Raw genomic sequence first — 22,284 nt, 5'->3', positions numbered from 1 at the left:
AGTTCAATATCGTTACCGGCAAGTCTCTTTATTCGTTCCATAATGCATCATCCCGCAACTAACTCCTTAGTCACATTGCTTGCAAGGCTTATAGTGATGTGCATTACCGAGAGGGCCCACAGATACCTCTCCGATACTCAGAGTGACAAATCCTAATCTTGATCTATGCCAACCCAACAAACACCTTCGGAGACACCAGTAGAGAATCTTTATAATCACCCAGTTACGTTGTGACGTTTGATAGCACACAAGGTGTTCCTCCGGTATTCGGGAGTTGCATAATCTCATAGTCAGAGGAATATGTATAAGTCATGACGAAAGCAATAGCAATAAAACTTAACGATCATTATGCTAAGCTAACGGATGGGTCTTGTCCATCACATCATTCTCTAGTGATGTGATCCCGTTCATCAAATGACAACACATGTCTGTGGTTAGGAAACTTAACCATCTTTGATTAATGAGCTAGTCAAGTAGAGGCATACTAGGGACACTCTGTTTTGTCTATGTATTCACACATGTACTAAATTTCCGGTTAATACAATTCTAGCATGAATAATAAACATTTATCATGATATAAGGAAATATAAATAACAACTTTATTGTTGCCTCTAGGGCATATTTCCTTCAGATTACATCTTGTAGTTGATGCTAGTTGGTTTATTTGGTGGAAGATTATATGTTCAGATCCTTAATGATATTCAATACCCCTCTGATCTTGAACCTCAATATGATTTGTGAGTAGTTACTTTTTTTCTTGAGAACATGGGAAAAGTCTTGTTATAAGTAATCATGTGAATTTAGTATTCGTTCGATATTTTGATGATATGTATGTTGTTGCTTCCATTAGTGGTGTCATGTGAACATCGACTACGTTGACACTTCATGATACTTGAGCTAAGGGAATGCACTATGGAGTACTAATTAGATGATGGGTTGCTAGAATGACAGAAGCTTAAATCCTAGTTTATGCGTTACTCCGTAAGGGGCTGATTTGAATCCATATGTTTGTTGCTATGGTTATATTTATCTCAATTCTTCTTTCGTAGTTGCGGATGCTTGCGAGAGGGGGTAATCATAAGTGGGAGGTTTCTTCAAGCACTGGTGAGCATCGGTCCTAAACAAACGGTTTTTTACCCCTTTCCGCGATGGCAATGTGAACCGTCGCCAAGTGAGTGTGTGCGATAGGGTGTCCTTCCCACAAGACCCAGAAATCGTCAGGGATAGGCCCTCCTGGGACCCAGGCTGGGGTCGTGTGCGATCGGGCGAGGCATCGAAACCCAATCATTTCCGTAGGTATGTACATCCCACACGGTGAATCCCAGAAATCATTTCCGTAGGTATGTACATCCCACACTGTAAATCCCAGAAATCATTTCCATAGGTATGTCCATCCCACATGGTGAATCCCAGAAAATCATTTCCCTTCGTATGTATATCACACACAGTCAATCCAAGGAATACGTTTCCATTCTTATGTACATCTCACACAGTCAATCTAGGGAAAACGTTTCCGTTCGGATGTACATCCCACACGGTTTTATGTAAACGCTCGTGTGTAAAAGGTGTAACTATCACACACGCTCTGCCTTGGTTAACTGTTTGCTTTCATTAACTACATCACACACGATTTGATGTAGAAAACTGTGTGGCATTGCGCTAACCATGGCAAGCGCTTTTACGGCTAGAACCGTTTGCAAAGGTCCATAACACATTTAGCAGGTTTATTAGTTTACAATTAATAATTCTAGTATTACGCAAATTCACATTTCATATCGAACATCTATTTGCCAATTTCATATCAGGCACATAAATATATTATAACATCACAGTACTGTAGCTGCATGCTACCTCTTGAGCACTGCGTTGGTTTTCCCTTGAAGAGGAAAACCAAGGTAGCGTAAGTATTTCCCTCAGTTTTTGAGAACCAAGGTATCAATCCAGTAGGAGGCCACGCTCAAGTCCCTTGCACCTACACAAACAAATAAGAACCTTGCAGCCAACGCGATAAAGGGGTTGTCAATCCCTTCACGGCCACTTGCAAAAGTGAGATCTGATAGAGATGATAAGATAATATTTTTGGTATTTTTATGATAAAGATTAAAAGTAAAGATTGCAAAGTAAACAAAGATAGAAATAGCTTGTTGACGGGAGATTAATATGATGGAAAATAGACCCGGAAGCCATAGGTTTCACTAGTGGCTTCTCTCAAGATAGCATAAGTATTACGGTGGGTAAACAAATTACTGTCGAGCCATTGATAGAATTGAGCATAGTTATGAGAATATCTAGTCATGATCATGTATATAGGTATCACGTCCGTGACAAGTACACCGACTCCTGCCTGCATCTACTACTATTACTCCACACATCGACCGCTATCCAGCATGCATCTAGAGTATTAAGTTCAGAAGAACGGAGTAACGCTTTAAGCAAGATGACATGATTTAGAGGGATAAACTCATGCAATATGATATAAGCCACATCTTTTTATCCTCGATGGCAACAATACAATACGTGTCGTTTCCCCTACTGTCACTGGGATCGAGCACCGCAAGATTGAACCCAAAGCTAAGCACTTCTCCCATTGCAAGAAAGATCAATCTAGTAGGCCAAACCAAACTGATAATTCGAAGAGACTTGCAAAGATAACCAATCATACATAAAACAATTCAGAGAAGATTCAAATATTGTCCATAGATAATCTTGATCATAAACCCACAATTCATCGGATCTCGACAAACACACCGCAAAAGAAGATTACATCAAATAGATCTCCAAGAGAATCAAGGAGAACTTTGTATTGAGATCCAAAGAGAGAGAAGAATCCATCTAGCTAATAACTATGGACCCGAAGGTCTGAGGTAAACTACTCACACATCATTGGAGAGGCTATGGTGTTGATGTAGAAGCCCTCCGTGATCAATGCCCCCTCCGGCGGAGCGCCAGAAAAGGCCCCAAGATGGGATCTCACGGGTACAGAAGGTTGCGGCGGTGGAATTAGGTTTTCATGGTGCTCCTCGATGGTTTGGGGGTACGTAGGTATATATAGGAGGAAGAAGTAAGTCGGTGGAGCCACGAGGGGCCCACGAGGGTGGAGGGCGCACCCCCTGCCTCGCGGCCTCCTCGTTGGTTTCTTGACATCCACTCCAAGTCCTCTGGATCATGTTTGTTCCAAAAATCACGCTCCCGAAGGTTTCATTCCGTTTGGACTCCGTTTGATATTCTTTTTCTGTGAAACACTGAAATAGGCAAAAAAACATCAATTTGGGCTGGGCCTCCGGTTAATAGGTTAGTCCCAAAAATAATATAAAAGTGTATAAATAAGCCCATTAAACATCCAAAACAGAATATATATAATAGCATGGAACAATCAAAAATTATAGATACGTTGGAGACGTATCACTACATGAAAACAGCACCGTACAACATATAGCTAGTTCAACTTCATAAGAACAATATATTCATTTCCCTAATCGAGATCATCCAGGCTCGTCTTATCCACCTCTGCTTTCAGTTCCGTAAGAACCCGTTTTGCACGGGCCAACTGGGAAAGTGCCTCCTCCTTCGCCAACACCATCTTAGCAAAGTCTTTTTTTAATCTGAGCTCATTATCCACCTTCAACTTTTTATCCCACGTCTTGAAATATGCTTCAGTATTGACAAGACTTTCTCTAAGCCTAGCTGTGTTCACTTCCTCATACATGCTCCAGAGCTTCGTTAGGCACATCTTCAAAGACTGTGGCCACTCTTGATCAACCCACTCCAAGTAAGAACACTTCCGTTCATCCTATAATATTTAAAACTAGATCAGTAACAATTGTAGGGGAAATGGGTTTATAGCAACATAGAAAATCACCAATGCTTATTTTGAAAAACTGAAGAAACATGTTAATTATGACATATCTTCTCAAAAAGATCAATGTGCAAATGAAATAATTGGTACTGAGACAACAACCAGATTTTGAAACATCAGAAGGTATAATTAACTACAATGACGCTACAAGTTCTTACTCATGTACAATAAATAACAAATTGAACATTTTATGAGGAAGGTAAATATAACTGCAACAGCATAGCGACAGTGTTTGGATGACAGCAAATTGATACTAACAGGTGTGTACATGCACAAATTTAGTAACATAGAACTAATAGCACTAAGGCCGTCCACTATGTATGCCAAAACTGGTGTAAAGACAACTGTTGCTACATCTCGCACCGGTGCCCTGAACTGGCGAGCCGATGCAGCGGAAAAAAAAATCAGGGACCGGACTCCGGAGCACGTAGTTGCTCCGATGCCCAGTTCCTTCGTGCCATAAAGATTTAGTATTTTACTACTTGGCTGCTCGGATGTGTTGACCAAAGTTGTCTACACAAACTGCTGAAGCGGTGCCAAATAATTTTCTAATGGCACCGCTGATGAGATGGCAACAATTTAAGATACTAGGTACAAACTGTGACACTATCTTAGGATGCGTTTGGTTGAAGGTGTGGTATGACTGGGTTGGGACCGTGACAGTGTCTGAATCACATCTAAGAAATGATTTGTAACAATGGAAGAGGGTCTAACCTTCTCTGCACATGCCAGAAACTTCCTCCCAGTGTCCACAGAATCAAACGCAAGTAGCTGCACGCATGGAGATTGATGGTGACAACGAGCAGATAGATCTTCAGCCACCCCGCTCCATTCGTTGCCACTGATGGTCTTAGGGAGCTACAAGAGGAAGAAACGACTCAAATCGACCTCCGGGTAAAAATCCTTCATTCCAAGTCATAGCCCGAGATAGAGAAGAGAGGCATACCCGGGTGGTGAAGGAGTAGTCGCCGGATGAGGAACCACTGGAGATGTCTTTGAAGAAGACCATGGTGACCCCGGCGGTAGGATGCGAGACGGCGAGAGCGAGGAAGCGGCTATAGCTTAGCAAGGAAGGAAGGAAGGAGGAAACAGGGGAAATGTGACTTGTGGTCGGGGAGAAAAGGGGGTGGGGAAGGGGGGAAGGGGGCGGGGTAGATATTTTGGTGGTAGGCCAAAATTTTGGAAATGTGGAGGGAAACTTTGCGCGCGGTGCCGCCGGACCATTCACTTTGAACGATTGTGTGCATCACAAACGATTCTTCTGCTTTACATGCATGAGATGAGTTTGATAATTCAAATTTTGGTCTCAAGGCATGGGCACATTCACTTTGAACGCGCGCGGTGCCGCCGGACCATTCACTTTGAACGATTGTGTGCATCGCAAACGATTCTTCTGCTTTACGTGCATGGGATGAGTTTGATAATTCAAATTTTGGCGGAAATTTCCCCAGGTATGTCATTGCATAATTTAACATCGCTTGCTAATTTGGGCACACAAAAGAGCGTACAGCAGACATACCACACTTACTGAATCAAGAAATTTTAGTAATTACACAGAGCCAGTTGACCTAAACATTGCTCTAACAAAAGACCAGCATTAAAAATAAAGCCTAATTACGCATAATTAAAAATCCGCCGCCGCACTGGCCAATGCATCGCCGGTGTGAGATGAGACGTCGATGACTTGTCCCGGCGACATGCCGCCGTTGGTGGACTCCGCGTCCCCCCTGCTAAATTCGACCGCGTCCTCGTCCTCATCCTCGTCCTCGTCCTCGGCGCCGCCCTCAAGGTTGTAGTACTCGTAGTAGTGGCTACGCCAGAGCTCGCGTTGGTACTCCACCGCCGATTCCTCGACGGACAGACTCTTCTCTACCTCGACCTCGGCCACGCGCAACTCCTCCTACCGGCGCTCCTCGATCTCCGCCGCCTCCTGCATCTCCAGCTTCCGCTCGGTGACCTCATGAGGAAGCAGGTGCTCCATGGCCACCGCCGCCTTTTCAGACGTGGGTTGCATGATGGAGTCCGAGGTGTCCTGGAATATCTTGGTGTGTGCATCCTCGATCTTGGCGTGGATGGCCTCGACCCGGGCCAGGGCGACATCAGCGGCACGGACGGCAACTCGAGCGCTCTCGGCGTTTGCAGCCGCCGTCGCAGTAGCAGCTGCAGTCGTCTCGGCTGCTGCAGCTGCCCTATCGGCTGCCGCAGATGCCCTCTCGACGGAAGCGGATGCGCTCAATGCGGATGCGGCGGCACTCTCGGTGTAGGCAGCCGCGCTCTCGGCGCAGGCGGCGGCGCTTGAGGGGGACGCGGCCATCGTACGGACCTTCACGAAGCATTTCCACGGCCTCATCTTCGCAAGAAGGGGGTGCGGGAATGGGGGTCGGGATTCGTGGATTCGGGGGTTGCCGGCACTAGAGCAGACGAGCCGGCGAAGCTTAAGGAGGGAGACTTAAATAGACCCAGATATTTTCATCGCAAACGGTTCCTAGAAAACAACTGTGTGTGATGTTGTAGATATTTTCTTATTAGCTGTGAAAGACGAATTTGGAATAAAGTGCCAACGGATTGTGTTTTAAATGAACGAGAAATTTTGTAGTACTAATACAACTGTCATGTCAAATTTTGGAAAATTTCATGGGTCATTTGACCTTCTAAGACATTTAAGTGATTTTCTAGCCATTTAATGATCGTAATTGAAATTTGAACTACATGTACATGCAACAGCTAACCATAATGGTTTGAAAACTCATATTTCGTATACTTGTGTGCGATTTAATTCCATGTGCAGTAAATTGGAAGGAATTTTCAAACATATTGGTCTAACAGCTATGACACAATTAAGCATGGAGTGACATGGCATTTTAATTCCAAAAAAAAATCAGAAACACACGAAACCTTGCATGATGTAATGTCATGCCACCAAGATGATGTGGTAAAAAAATTGGCATGTTTGACCAAAGTTTGGACACACACCCCTCACAAACCGGAGCAACTCACTAGAAGGCTCGTGGATCCGAGAGGGAACAATGCATGTTTGATGACAAACGGGAGATAGCTTCCTCTTACGGCCTTCAATTTTTTTTTTCTACGTCTAACATGCACTACTACAACTGTAATGTGAAATTTTTGAAAATTCTAGGGGTCATTTGATCTTTTAAAGACATTTAAATGATTTTCTAGCCATTTAATGACCGTAATTCAAATTTGAACTACATCTACATGCAAGGCGTAACCGAAACGGTTTGAAAAATCATATTTGTGTACTTGTGTGCGAGTTAATTCCATGTGCAATAAACTAGAAGAAATTTTCAAACATATTTGTATCACAACATGGACACATATGCATGAATACGTATGCATGGAGTGGCATGGCATTTTAATTCCAAAAAAAAATCTGAAACACATGAAACCTTGGTTGATGTAATGTCATGCCACCAAGATGATGCGGTAAAGAAATTGGCATGTTTGATGAAAGTTTGGACGCACACCCCACACAAACCGGAGCAACTCGCTAGAAGGTTCGTGGTTCCGAGAGGAAACAATGCATGTTTGATGACGAACGGGAGTTAGCTTCCTCTTATGGCCTTCAAATTTTTTCTACGTCTAACGTGCACTACTACAACTGTAATGTGAAATTTTGGAAAATTCTACGGGTCATTTGACCTTTGAAATATATTTAAGTGATTTTCTAACCATTTAATGACCGTAATTCAAATTTGAACTTCATCTACATGCAACGCCTAACCAAAACGGTTTGAAAAATCATATCTGTGTACTTGTGTGCGAGTTAATTCCATGTACAGTAAACTAGAAGGAATTTTAAAACATATTGGTCTCACGACATGGACACATGCATACGTATGCATGGAGTGACATGGCATTTTAATTCAAAAAATAGAAAAATGATCAGAAACACATGAAACCATGGTTGATGTAATGTCATGCCACCAAGATGATGTGGTAAAGAAATTGGCATGTTAGACGAACGTTTGGACACACACCCCTCACAAACCGGAGCAACTTGCTACAAGGTTCGTGGTTCCGAGAGGGAAGAATGCATGTTTGATAACGAAGGAGAGATAGCTTCCTCTTACGGCCTTCAAATTTTTTCCTACGTTTAACATGCACTAATACAACTGTCATGTGAAAATTTGGTAAATTTCAGGGGTCATTTGACCTTTTAAAGACATTTAAGTGATTTTCTAACCATTTAATGACCGTAATTCAAATTTGAACTACATCTGCATGCAACGCCTAACCATAACGGTTTGAAAAATAATATTTTTCTGTACTTGTGTGCGAGTTAATTCCATGTGCAGTAAATTAGAAGGAATTTTCAAACATATTGGTGTCAAGGCATGGGCACATGCATGGAGTGCATGCCATGCCATTTTAATTCCAAAAAATTAAAAAATGAACAGAAAACATGAAACCTTGCTTCATTTAATGTCATGCCACCAAGATGATGTGGTAAAGAAATTGGCATGTTTGACGAAAGTTTGGACACACACCCCTCACAAACCGGAGCAACTCGCTAGAAGGTTCGTGGTTCCGAGAGGGAAAAATGCATGTTTGATGATGAACGGGAGATAGCTTCCTCTTATGTCCTTGAAATTTTTTCTACGTCTAACATGCACTACTACAACTGTAATGTGAATTTTGGAAAATTCTAGGGGTCATTTAACTTTTCAAAGACTTTTAAGAGATTTTCTAACCATTTAATGACCGTAATTCAAATTTGAACTACATCTACATGCAACGCCTAATCATAACTGTTTGAAAAATAATATTTTTGTGTACTTGTGTGCGAGTTAATTCCATGTGCAGTAAATTAGAAGGAATTTTCAAACATATTGGTGTCAAGGCATGGACACATGCACGGAGTGCATGCCATGGCATTTTAATTCCAAAAAATTTAAAAATGATCAGAAAACATGAAACCTTGCTTGATTTAATGTCATGCCACCAAGATGATGTGGTAAAGAAATTGGCATGTTTGACGAATGTTTGGACACACACCCCTCATAAACCGGAGCAACTCGCTAGAAGGTTTGTGGTTCCGAGAGGGAACAATGCATGTTTGATGAAGAACGGGAGATAGCTTCCTCTTACGGCCTTGAAATTTTTTCTACGTCTAACGTGCACTACTACAACTGTAATGTGAAATTTTGGAAAATTCTAGGGGTCAGTTGACCTTTCAAAGACATTTAAGTGATTTTCTAACCATTTAATGACTGTAATTCAAATTTGAACTACACCTACATGCAACGCCTAACCATAACGGTTTGAAAAATAATATTTTTGTGTACTTGTGTGCGAGTTAATTCCATGTGCAGTAAATTAGAAGGAATTTTCAAATATATTGGTGTCAAGGCATGGGCACATGCATGGAGTGCATGCCATGGCATTTTAATTCCAAAAAATTAAAAAATGATCAGAAAACATGAAACTTTTCTTGATTTAATGTCATGCCACCAAGATGATGTGGTAAGGAAATTGGCATGTTTGACGAAAGTTTGGACACACACCCCTCACAATCCGGAGCAACTCGCTAGAAGGTTCGTGGTTCCAAGAGGGAACAATGCATGTTTGATGACGAACGGCAGATAGCTTCCTCTTACGGCCTTGAAATTTTTTCTACGTCTAACATGCACTACTACAACTGTAATGTAAAATTTTGGAAGATTCTAGGGGTCATTTGACCTTTCAAAGACATTTAAGTGATTTTCTAACCATTTAATGACCATAATTCTAATTTGAACTACATCTACATGCAACGCCTAACCATAACGGTTTGAAAAATAATATTTTTGTCTACTTGTGTGCGAGTTAATTCCATGTGCAGTAAATTAGAAGGAATTTTCAAACATATTGGTGTCAAGGCATGGGCACATGCATGGAGTGCATGCCATGCCATTTTAATTCCAAAAAATTAAAAAATGATCAAAAAACATGAAATCTTTCTTGATTTAATGTCATGCCACCAAGATGATGTGGTAAAGAAATTGGCATGTTTGACGAAAGTTTGGACACACACCCCTCACAAACCGGAGCAACTCGCTAGAACGTTTGTGATTCCAAGAGGGAACAATGCATGTTTGATGATGAACGGGAGATAGCTTCCTCTTATGTCCTTGAACTTCTTTCTACGTCTAACGTGCACTACTACAACTGTAATGTGAATTTGGAAAATTCTAGGGGTCATTTGACTTTTCAAAGACTTTTAAGAGATTTTCTAACCATTTAATGACCATAATTCAAATTTGAACTACATCTACATGCAAAGCCTAACTATAACGGTTTGAAAAATAATATTTTGTGTACTTGTGTGCGAGTTAATTCCATGTGCAGTAAATTAGAAGGAATTTTCAAGCATATTGGTGTCAAGGCATGGGCACATGCACGGAGTGCATGCCATGGCATTTTAATTCCAAAAAATTTAAAAATGATCAGAAAACATGAAACCTTGCTTGATTTAATGTCATGCCACCAAGATGATGTGGTAAAGAAATTGGCATGTTTGACGAACGTTTGGACACACACCCCTCATAAACCGGAGCAACTCGCTAGAAGGTTCGTGGTTCCGAGAGGGAACAATGCATCTTTGATGACGAACGGGAGATAGCTTCCTCTTACGGCCTTGAATTGTTTTCTACGTCTAACGTGCACTACTACAACTGTAATGTGAAATGTTGGAAAATTCTAGGGGTCATTTGACCTTTCAAAGACATTTAAGTGATTTTCTAACCATTTAATGACCGTAATTCAAATTTGAACTACATCTACATGCAACGCCTAACCAAAACGGTTTGAAAAATAATATTTTTGTGTACTTCTGTGCGAGTTAAAAAAATCATCAGACGATGTAAATATCTGGTGTTCATAAAAAGAAAATGTAAAGATCTGGCAAGACAACCGGCCCCCACACGATTGGCACTCTATCTCGTGGCTCGAGGTTTGGTAGGTGATTGGCGGGGATCATTAATCAGACATGGTTCTGTATTGGAAACTGTCAGCTATTATGTTCACACACGGATTTGCTGCGGGAATTGTGTGTAATTCAAACTACATTGCTCGTAAATTTCGGCGACCGGCGTGTGTACTGTCCCCGTCGATCTAGATTCCGGCCGCCAATAAATACTACCTTGATCACGTCGTCCCGCCTGCATTCTCAACTACATCCTCCCCTCGCTCGCCCTCTCTCTCTCTCTCAAATCTCTGCCATGGCGCCGCCGGTCTGCCCACGCGCCGACGAGGAGTCGCCGCCCCCCGAGGATGCTCACTCTATTAGCAGCGATGAGGACCCCTACGCGCCGCCTGACGAGGTTGCGCCGGACCCCCCAACTTTGGATTGGTTTTGGGGCCAGTACAATCTTTGTCTGTGGAAGTCACTGCCGCCGGCTGAGAAAGCCAAGCAAGTGGCGTTCAAGAATGAGATGGCGGAGGAGGAAGCCAGGTACCAGGTGGCCTGTGAAGCCCATGATGCCGCCTGGAAAAAGGAGGTGGCGGAGCTTTGGAGGCGGGCGCGTCGTCGTGCCGAGGAGGTGTACGAAGACGGGTACTGTCAGTGTCAAAACCGGCGGATCTCGGGTAGGGGGTCCCGAACTGTGCGTCTAAGGTCGATGGTAACAGGAGATAGGGGACACAATGTTTACCCAGGTTCGGGCCCTCTCTATGGAGGTAATACCCTACTTCCTGCTTGATTGATCTTGATGAATATGAGTATTACAAGAGTTGATCTACCACGAGATCGTAATGGCTAATCCCTAGAAGTCTAACCTGTATGACTATGGTAATGAATATCTCTCTCCTCCGGACTAATTCCTTCGGTTTATATAGAAACCGGGAGGATCTAGGGTTACACAAGGTCAGTTACAAAGAAAGGAATCTACATATTTAATCGCCAAGCTTGCCTTCCATGCCAAGGAGAATCCCATCCGGACACGGGTAAAGTCTTCGGTCTTTGTATCTTCACAGCCCATCAGTCCGGCCCATGTCCAACAGGCCGGACGTCCGAGGACCCCTTAGTCCAGGACGCCCTCAGTAGCCCCTAAACCAGGCTTCAATGACGAGGTGTCCGGCGCGTAGATTGTCTTCGGCATTGCAAAGCGGGTTCCCCTTTCCGAATACTCCAAGATAGTCTTCGGACGCAACGAAAGTGTCCGGATCTGCAACACAAGTACCACACACACAACCACAGAGAGTATAATATTTCACGAGTCCAATCCGCTGACAACTTTTTGTAATGTGACATCACATCTGCCCGGTCATTATTTCGAACCATTTTCGTCTACCGTTCCATGTTTCGAGACGCGGTTTTTATTGGCACGTCTTGTCGAAGCAGAGATCGTGTCCCCTTATTGCGGGATTATCATCAATACGGGCGTGGGTAACCCAACCGTGCTGTTTACACAGCCCTTGGGAACAGGCGAGTTTTAAGGCGAGTGGGGAGGCGTTCAATATTCACTGCCTTTATAGGGAGATAAGGATTCCCTTTCTTCACCCACGCCTTCTCTTCCTCTCTGTCCTTCCATTCTCGAGCTCCGGCGCCCAAGTTCCCATCTTCTCCTCCTCAAGGAAGCACTCAATCATGTACGGATCCGGAGGCCAAGGCAAGTGGATGGTCTCCTCCGTCAAGGAGAAGGACATCACCCAGCTTCGGGCGGCCGGGTATTTGGCGAAAGGAATCGCCCACCGTCTGCCCACCAAGGGGCAAGTCATCCCCACCCCGAAGCCTACTGAGAGGGTAGTTTTCCTCCCTCACTTCATCCGCGGACTGGGGTTTCCACTTCACCATTTCGTCCGGGGACTGATGTACTATTACAGGCTAGATTTCCATGATCTAGCCCCAAACTCCTTCCTCAACATCTCGGCATTCATTATCGTGTGCGAGGCCTTCCTCCGAATCCAGCCCCACTTCGGCCTATGGCTCAAGGTCTTCAACATGAAGCCGAAGGTGGTGGATAGTCAGCACGCGGAGTGCGGAGGCGCCATGGTGAGCAGGATGCCCAACGTCACTTGGCCCATAGGCACTTTTGTCGAGACTATCAAGGAATGGCAGAAGCAGTGGTTCTACATCACAAAGCCACGCGGCGCCACTTGGGCGGCGGCTCCTGAATTCAAGGCCGGAGCCCCAATGCGGCTCACCTCCTGGATGGAGAAAGGCCCCAACTGGTCTGCGTCAGACGAGTTGATAGCGCTGTAGACGTGCATTCAGAGTATGCTTGATAACAACATCAAGCTCATTGACATGATCCAGGTGATGCTGGTTCGCCGGATTCTCCCCTGCCAAAGCTGAAGCTTCCCTTTATGGGAATTCGATCCGGAGAAGCACCAGACCCTGGGAGGGCTCTTCGGAACTACTCACGAAGATGCCTGGAAGTTGCTATTCAAGGGCAACGAGAAGCCGTCGGTCATAGATTCGGACCGTGGGCACGATCACACCCATCCCGCCAATGCGGTAAGTTATCCTTTTCTCAAGGCGTACCTTCTACTTGTCTGTTCGAGGAGGATGCCCAACCTTTGCTGTATTTTTTCAGGTGTGGACGGAGAGAGCGGAGCAGATCTAGAGTTCAGCCCCGCTACCCGAAGAGCCAGTCATCCAGCTCCTGGCGAAGATGCTGGTTCCGGCGCCCTATCGGCCGCCGGAAAAGAAGGACAAGAAGAAGGCCAAGGGGGCCAAAGGTGGCCCCCGTCGCAAGGTTACTTCGGACATGATGTCCGAAGATGAAGAGACCCTGTCCTCCGCCACTGAGGACGACGACGAGGAGGAGGAGGAGGAGAACAACCCTGCCCCTAATGAGGGAAAGAAGAAGAGGGCAGCCTCCACGAATCTGCAGGCAGAGACGTCCAAGAAGGGGAAGGGCTCCCTTGCAGATAACTCCGCGTGGGATGTCGACAGCAGTCCAAAGCGACGCCCCCACACTAAGCCTCGGGCTGCATCGTAAGTGCTAAGACTCATACATACCCATAAATCCAGCCTCTCCTCTTCATTGTATTGACATGGTTAATTATGCTATTGCAGTCCGGCCCACGACAGCTCCCAGCAATCCTCGTCAGGAGGTTCATTGGATTCAAAGGCGATGGCCAGCGAGTCACCGCCGACGGCTCACTCCCCCAAGGCTAAGGGCGACGCCGAGGTGCTGTCCTGAAGGACTTTCCCAGGCCCGGGAGAGGTGCAGGAGGCGCCAGAAGGCGAAACCTTCGTCGCCGAACACCAGGGGGAGCCAATCCCCATGGAGACTGGTGATGAGGCCCGTATTCAGTTCGGCCCTCAGCCGGACTTGATTCCGGAGACCGATACGGCTCCGGAATCTGGCATGCAACCTCCTTCGAAAGAAGGGGGTATGCCTATTCCGCCGGTGTCCATAATCTGCTGGAAGCGCTGCGAGGCGCTTCCATTGTGGATGAGCACCGTGTTCTTTTGGGCAAGGTAATTGAAAAGGTTCAGTCCACCAAGAGCGGACTAACCGAAGCCTGCAGCAGCCTGCTGACAGGTTTTGAGGTAAGCGACACAAAAAGAGAAGATCCCAATATAGACAGTAGCCCCTGAGACACTGTCCGGTGTTCGGAAAGAAAAGCCGGATAGAGTATCAATCCCCTATTGTAGGAAACTAACTAAATATGTCTGAAATGAATACGCAGGCGTCAGTGCTGGCCACGGCCTCGCATACTGCCGAAGTCTTCGGACTGAAGCAGAGACTGGAGCAGGTCGAGGAGGAGCTCGGCCAGGTGAGGAGGCAACTCCAGGAGAATCAAGGTATGTAATAACCCTTTATATATTCGAAAAGAGTAAAATGATATATATTGACCGAAGTGTCATGATATGTATAGGAGCGACGATCGAGGTCGAGGCCCTGAAAAAGGCCCTCGCGAAGCCGAGGGGGAGGCTGTCAAGGAGCAGGCTGCCCGTAAGAAGCTCAAGGTCCGGGTCAATGAGGTCCAGCAAGAGCTCCAGGACGCGGTGAGGAAGTGCGATACCTTGGAGTGCGATGCGTTGGCTCAAGAGACCGAATTCGCCAAGGCTCGTCCGAGCGCGGAGACGGCCCAGAATGAGGCCCAGGGCGCCCTCCAGGAGATCCAGGAGGCCCGGAAGATCGCGGCGGGTAAGGCATTTAGTATGCAAATCCAGTATGTGAAGAGGAAGTATCTTTCACTAACCCGCATTCTGAGTTCTCCAGGGACTTTTGCTGATCTGCCATGTAGTGTGTCCGACGTCGCGGAGTTCTTCCGAGCCGAAGAAGGGATCTCCACGGAGAAGCTATTCTGGTCGCAATATCTTGTGCCAGAACATCTGGTGCTCTTCAACGATCAGCTAAAACAGTTGGTCAAGCTGCACAGGGTGGCCGAACTAGCCATGAAGGATTTAATAATCCGGCTGTGGCCAGCCGAAGCTATACCTAGCAGTTACTTCGGCCTCGTGAAGTGGCTGGTGGATGCCTGTCCTCGGCTGGACGCCGTCAAGCGATCCGTCTGCATCGGGGGCGTGCGTATGGCCTTTGCCCGCTTCAAGGTCTGGTGGGCGAAGATGGACACCATCAAGATTGTGACTGAGGGGCCACCCGAGCGCAAGGAGCACCGCACACCCGAGCGGTATTTTGGAGATGTCCTGGAGGGGTCTCGTATTGTAGCGACACAGTGTTCGCAGGACATTATCTTTGAATGAATGTATTAGAGTTACCTCTACCTTGTATGATAAAACAAAGTGGGTTTGTAATATAATTTTTGTTATGTTAAAAAATTTACCTCCTGTGCGGCTGTGTTGTATGAAATCTGAGGGCTGCCCAGTCGTCGGCTTTTGCCCCCACGTAGGTAGTACGGAGGTGTTCGGGATGGAATCTAAACACTCTTGATCCAATTATATGGTCCTTGAAGGAGTTGTTTAGCGCAACGAACCAGGCAATCAGACTATACGACTTTAACGCCCTCACTTAGCCATAGGAGTTTGACAATAAAAATGTTGGCGCAGCCCCTAGTATCCGAACTAGAGTGCTATAAGCGCCTGATCGGCAAGTACCAATCCTTCGCGTAATGCGGAAAAAATCTCCAACGATTTGCATCCTCCGAAGAGCTGACCGGCTCTCGCCGCATCATGACAGTCAGTTTTCGGCTTTCTCTACTGAGGTGCTCCTTTGGGTAAACCAAGGCACAATCGCAGTAGTTCTCCCTTTACTACCTTAGCCGATATAGCGGAACGTAAGGTAGCAAGACAAGAGCCGGGCAACCCAACTATTGACCAAAGACATGATTCAGAGCCAATGCATATAGTGCTAAATTCGGGGTGCCGAACTATACTATAAAAAGTGTTCGGACTTTTGTTGTCGTAGTGCGGGGTGCTATGAAGCCCCTGCCAAATATGAAGCGTACCAAAGTGTACGGGTGCTATCTGATAAGGTTACCCACAGGAGAGAAAAAAAGAAAATAAAACAGAAAGGGTGCAAAGGTGATAAGCTAGGGCCCTAAAGCTCGGGCCGCGAACTGTTTCCATTGTAATTTGATTAATACGTCAAGGCGCATTGATACAAGTAGTGCGATAAGCAACATGCTATTTAACATGCCAAAAACCAAGGGAGAGCTGCATATGGGTCCTGAAAAATAGGTAGAGTGATCGTTAACGAAACCACCTTGAAAGTCCCCCATACGTCTGTGTTTCTTGCCGTCTTGGTGTGTTTATCCTTCAAGAGGACCGGTCATCAGGCCATCAGATGGGGCCTGCGGGATTGAAACCTGAAAAGGAAAAAGAGAAAAAAAAGTGAAAGTATGTGTGTATCCGGTGCCGGTTGAGCCGTACTGTAGATCACAAGCTAGCTATGCCTCCGTCGATGCCCATGGAATTTTGAGTGCGTAGTTATGTACGCGCGGTACGAATGCCACCACTTGATCGGGACTGAGACGGAGGCCGAATTGCTAGTCGAGCTCCTGATGAGCCGAGCTGTCCTGTTGCAGGGTAGTTCGGACCCTCTTAATGGTGTCCGTCGGCTCGGCATCCGAATTAAGGTTCTGCTTGAGAAGGCCGCTCTGTACTTCTGCTGCTAAGGCAGCTGTGTGCTCTTCTTTACGGAGGGAGCGTTCCGTATTTCCATTGACCGTTATGACACCACGTGGACCGGGCATCTTGAGCTTGAGATAAGCATAGTGTGGCACTGCATTGAATCGAGCGAATGCGGTTCGTCCGAGCAGTGTGTGATAGCCGCTGCGAAAGGGGACGATGTCAAAGATTAACTCCTCGCTTCGGAAATTGTCCAGAGATCCGAAGACAACCTCTAGTGTGATTGACCCCGTACAGCGGGCCTCTACACCTAGTATGACTCCTTTGAAGGTAGTCTTTGTGGGTTTCATCCGTGATGGATTAATGCCCATCTTGCGCACTGTATCCTGATAGAGCATATTGAGGCTGCTACCCCCTTCCATAAGGACGCGCGTCAGGTGAAATCCATCAATGATTGGCTCGAGGACTAGCGCGGCTGAACCGCCATGACGGATACTGGTCGGATGATCCCGACGATCAAAGGTGATCGGGAATAACGACCATGGATTGAATTTTGGGGTGACTGGCTCTATCGCGTAGACGTCCCTGAGTGCGCACTTGCACTCCCTTTTGGGGATGTGTGTAGCATATATCATGTTCACTATTTTGACTTGCGGGGGAAACTTCTTCTGTCCCCCTGTGTTCGGTTGCCGGGGCTCCTCGTCATCGTCCTTGCTTTGCGATCCCTTTTCCTTGTTCTCGGTGTTTAATTTGCCGGTTTGTCTGGGGTGCCGTGTATCTGGCACGGACGATCGAGTATGCGGTCCAGGCTGGATGGTCCCTGATTGTTTCTTTTTTACGGTTTCTTCCGCTGGCTGGACTTGGAGCCGCTGAATCCGGCGTTGACTGTAGTGTCATCGGTATTATCACCATTGCTTCGGCGTTTGTGTCTGTTACGTCGGAGCTTACCGCTGATGTTTTTTACCTCGGAGGGACCTGCCTTGCTGGCTATGTTTTTACTACGAGCCAGCCAACTATCCTCACCCGCGCAAAAGCGGGTCATGAGTGTCGTAAGGGCTACCATAGATTTTGGCTTTTCTTGGCCGAGGTGGCGGGCGAGCCATTCGTCGCGGATGCTATGTTTAAAGGCCGCTAGGGCTTTGGCATCCGGACAGTCGACGATCTGGTTCTTTTTAGTTAGGAACCTAGTCCAGAATTTCCTGGCTGACTCTCCAGGTTGTTGAACTATGTGGCTTAAGTCATCGGCCCCTGGTGGCCGGACATATGTACCTTGGAAGTTGTCGAGGAAGGCTTCTTCCAAGTCCTCCCAGCTACCGATAGAATTTTCAGGCAGGCTGTTTAACCAGTGCCGAGCTGGTCCTTAAGCTTTAGTGGGAGGTATTTGATAGCGTGGAGGTCATCTCCGCGGGCCATGTGGATGTGGAGGATAAAGTCCTCGATCCATACTGCGGGACTAGTTGTGTCGTCGTATGATTCAATATTCACAGGTTTGAACCCTTCGGGGAATTCATGATCCATTACTTCATCAGTGAAGCAAAGAGGGTTTGCGGCACCTCTATATCTGGCCGCATCGCAACGTAGCTCCGAAGGAGTCCGTCTGCGGTTGTCGGCCCGAGCGTGACTAGGTTTGTCACATCCGAATAGGTAGCCATCATTGCGTGTCGAGGAACGTCCCCGCGATCCGTAAATCGATCTGGTATATCCTGCTCTACTGTCCAGGTTCGGCCGAAGGTCGTATGTATGACCCCGAACTGTTTTGTCTCTATTTTTACGTGGCGGTGGGGCGGGCTGCTGTTCGGCCTGAGTTGCCCCTCTATCCCGACCGCGTGGTGGTCGGTCCGCCGCATTGTCCCGACTGCGTAGTGGTCGATCGGCCGCATTACGCGAGGAAGGTATGGGCTTCAGCGCCTCTTCATCGAACTGAGGTAGCAATCTGCGCTTTGGGTAACTCTTGGTTGGGCGTCTGAGGCCATATTCCTCGGCTGCCAGGACATCAGTCCACCTGTCGACGAGCAGATCTTGGTCAACTTGAAGCTGCTGCTGCTTCTTTTTCAGGCTCCTTGCGGTGGCTATTAGCTGGCACTTGAAGCGCTCCTGCTTGAGAGGTTCCCCAGGCACGATGAAATCTTTGTTGCCGATGCCTTCCTCATCCTCGGAAAGCGGATGATAACTACCGTCCTCCGAGTCGTTGGGCATGGCCTGTTCATCGGGGCTAACTTGCCCATTTTCTTGTTCCTCCTGTTCGGATGTTACCTCAGCAGGGTCTTCATTGTTTTTGGCATCGTCCGGAGTATTATTTTCTCTGGTGCCAGTATTGCTGTCTTTGGAATGACATGACTTAGAGCGGCGCCGAGGACGTCGGCGCTTGTGCTGTGTCTCAGAAGGTTTATTCTCAACTGGATTTTCTTTGTCATCGTAGTTGGTTGCTTCGGGTGTATCCACCATGTACACATCGTACAAAGAAGTGGTCGTCCAGCGTCCAGTAAATGGCGGGTTTTGGCTTTGCTCCTCATCGGCATCGTCGTCCATACCGTCGATGTCTTCGGAGCCGTAATCAAGCATGTCGGTTAAGTCCTCGACAGTGGCTATGAAGTGGGTGGCGGGTGGGAAGCGAAATTCTCCCCCAATATCAGCCTCCAGTTCAAACCAGACATAATTCGGCACATCACTGAGGGGCGAGTGTCGGAAGATGTTTGCGGCGCTGAATTCGAAGATCGATAACTGATGAAGCTCGGCGTCCGCGGACGCACATGGTTCGGAGCTTATGGCCGGAGACGAGTCCGGAGTTCCAGTGACACAGATATCGTGTGAGGTTAAGTCTATGTGCAGCTACAACGCCGCGGGATCTATAACCTCCGTGGCGGGGTTGAGCTTCCCGTCCTCGGATGGCGCGGTCTGCTCCGGGTCTAGAGCCAGAGTAGTTACGGAAGCTATCTCCTGGATGCGGTCCAATGATAGATTTAAGTCATGTTCATCGAGGCGACAAGGAGCGGTCGCCGCGGTCTCAAATCCATCAAGATCAAGTCTCCACGGATGTCCGCGACGTAGTTCAAGCTTCCAAATCTGACCTGATGGCCAGGGGCGTAGCTATTGATCTGCTCCAGATGGCCAAGCGAGTTGGCCCGCAGTGCAAAGCCGCCGAACATGAAGATCTGTCCGGGGAGGAAGGTTTCTCCTTGGACAGCATCATTGTTGATGATTGAAGGGGCCATCAAACCTTTTGGGGACGGCACAGTGGAACTCTCAATGAAAGCACCAATGTCGGTGTCAAAACCGGCGGATCTCGGGTAGGGGGTCCCGAACGGTGCGTCTAAGGTCGATGGTAACAGGAGACAGGGGACAAAATGTTTACCCAGGTTCGGGCCCTCTCTATGGAGGTCCCTACTTCCTGCTTGATTGATCTTGATGAATATGAGTATTACAAGAGTTGATCTACCACGAGATCGTAATGGCTAAACCCTAGAAGTCTAACCTATATGACTATGGTAATGAATATCTCTCTCCTCTAGACTAAGTCCTCCGGTTTATATAGACACTGGGAGGATCTAGGGTTACACAAGGCCGGTTACAAAGAAAGGAATCTACATATTTGATCGCCAAGCTTGCCTTCCACACCAAGGAGAATCCCATCCGGACACGGGTAAAGTATTCGGTCTTTGTATCTTCACAGCCCATCAGTCCGGCCCATGTCCAACAGGCCGGACGTCCGAGGACCCCTTAGTCCAGGACTCCCTCAGGTACTTCGCGAGGAAGGTCATAGGCATTGGGCGCCTCGTCGCTGCGTGTAGGTGGGCCGATAAGCTCCAGCGTGCCACCGACGAGGAGCTCCGGTGGGCGCCCAACGAAATGGCAAGATCGGCCGCGCGCGTCCGACAGCAAGAGGCAGATCGGTACGTCAAGTGCTGCGAGGCGGAGGAGTCAAAGTACTGCCTCCGCACTGGGAAGACGCCGCGCACCACGGAGCTGCTGGCGAGGGGCTGCCGGAATAATGGCCCCAGGAGGGATTATTAATTTTAGTATTGTTCATTTTCAATTTTATGCATTGTACCTAGTAGTTAAGTATCATCACGTATATGTGATGATATTTTATATATATATATATATATAGGACAGCACTATTCTAATCCCAGGATTAGAATAGTTATTTGGATCATAACAGCCCCTATATAGGGCCCAACAGGGCCCTCCCGAACTTCCGAACTGCCACCGGCCCGACAGGATCCACTAGATCCCGAGGCCCCCCCGACAGGATCCACCTGATCCCGATCCCGATCCCGAGCCGCCCCAGCCCCCCTCCTCCCCTCGATCCCCCAACCTCCCCCTTCCTCGCCGCCGATCTTCGCCGGATCCGCCGCCTCCCTTCCTTCCCCAGCTCCTGGCCGGCCGGACCTGCCGCCTCCCCTCCTTCCCCAGCTCCTGGCCGGCCGGATCCGCCGCCTCCCCTCCGTCTCCAGCTCCTGGCCGACCACCGGCGCGGGCGAGCGAGCGACGGCGGACGCCGGCGCGAGGGAGCCCGCGTCGCCTAGACGCGGCGAAGCTGCCATGGACTTCAGGAAGCCGCATCCTCGTCCCATCGTCAGCACCCGAAGCCTTGGCAGGCCGATGACGGCCCCGACGCAAGCTACGGCGAGCGGCGCGACCAACGGAGCAACTCCTCCGCGGAGGCGGCATCGGCTGCGCCCTCAAATTCAGCGGCAAAAGTACATGAACTTCCTCCCAATTTTGCCTTCTTCTTCAATCTTTCCTTCTCTGACCTTCTTGCTTCGTGCAGATGAACTTCGCGCCCCCTGCAAGACATGGATTGCCATGGAATTCCTCTCCTACCTCCAGGACGAATTGTTCTCAAGGTGGCCTATCAGCTGCTGGGAAAAGGTTGGCCAAACTTCTAGCCACGGTACGGTTGAACTTCTTCCTTCCTTTGGTTTGTTATTTGGTTACAACTATGTGAAGTTTAGGTCGTGTGTGAGCATCAGTCCAGGCTACAAAAGCTTTTTGAAAATCTACCTGCTTATAGCCATGTGAAGTTCTGGTAGTGTGTGAGCCTCAGTCCAGGCTACAAACACTATAAAATCTGCCTGCATTCACATTCACATGTGGAAAAGCCATGTGAAGTTCAACTAGTAAGTGTGCTAGAGTTCAGGTTGGTATGTATCTGGTTCTGTGCAAAAAAAATAAAAGGAAAATGGAACATGCATGTGATATCACATGAAGGTCAGGTTGGTATGCACTAGCAGTCCAACCATTCAAACTCATGAAGGTTCAGGTTTTTTAACTGTAGACAGTATTTCCCCTTTGCAAAACAAGAAGTTTAGGTTGTGGACAGTGCTCAGTTCAGGTACATATAAGTAATCAAATATTGTAGAATTAAATAGGATGTGACGTTCATTCTGTGAAGGGTGCTCAGTTCAGGTACAAAAGTATTGGCAGATGCTCAGCTCAG

The sequence above is a fragment of the Triticum aestivum genome, chromosome 5D (genome assembly GCF_018294505.1).
Source record: "Triticum aestivum cultivar Chinese Spring chromosome 5D, IWGSC CS RefSeq v2.1, whole genome shotgun sequence".
NCBI lineage: Eukaryota > Viridiplantae > Streptophyta > Magnoliopsida > Poales > Poaceae > Triticum > Triticum aestivum.
This window is presented reverse-complemented; position numbering follows the sequence as displayed.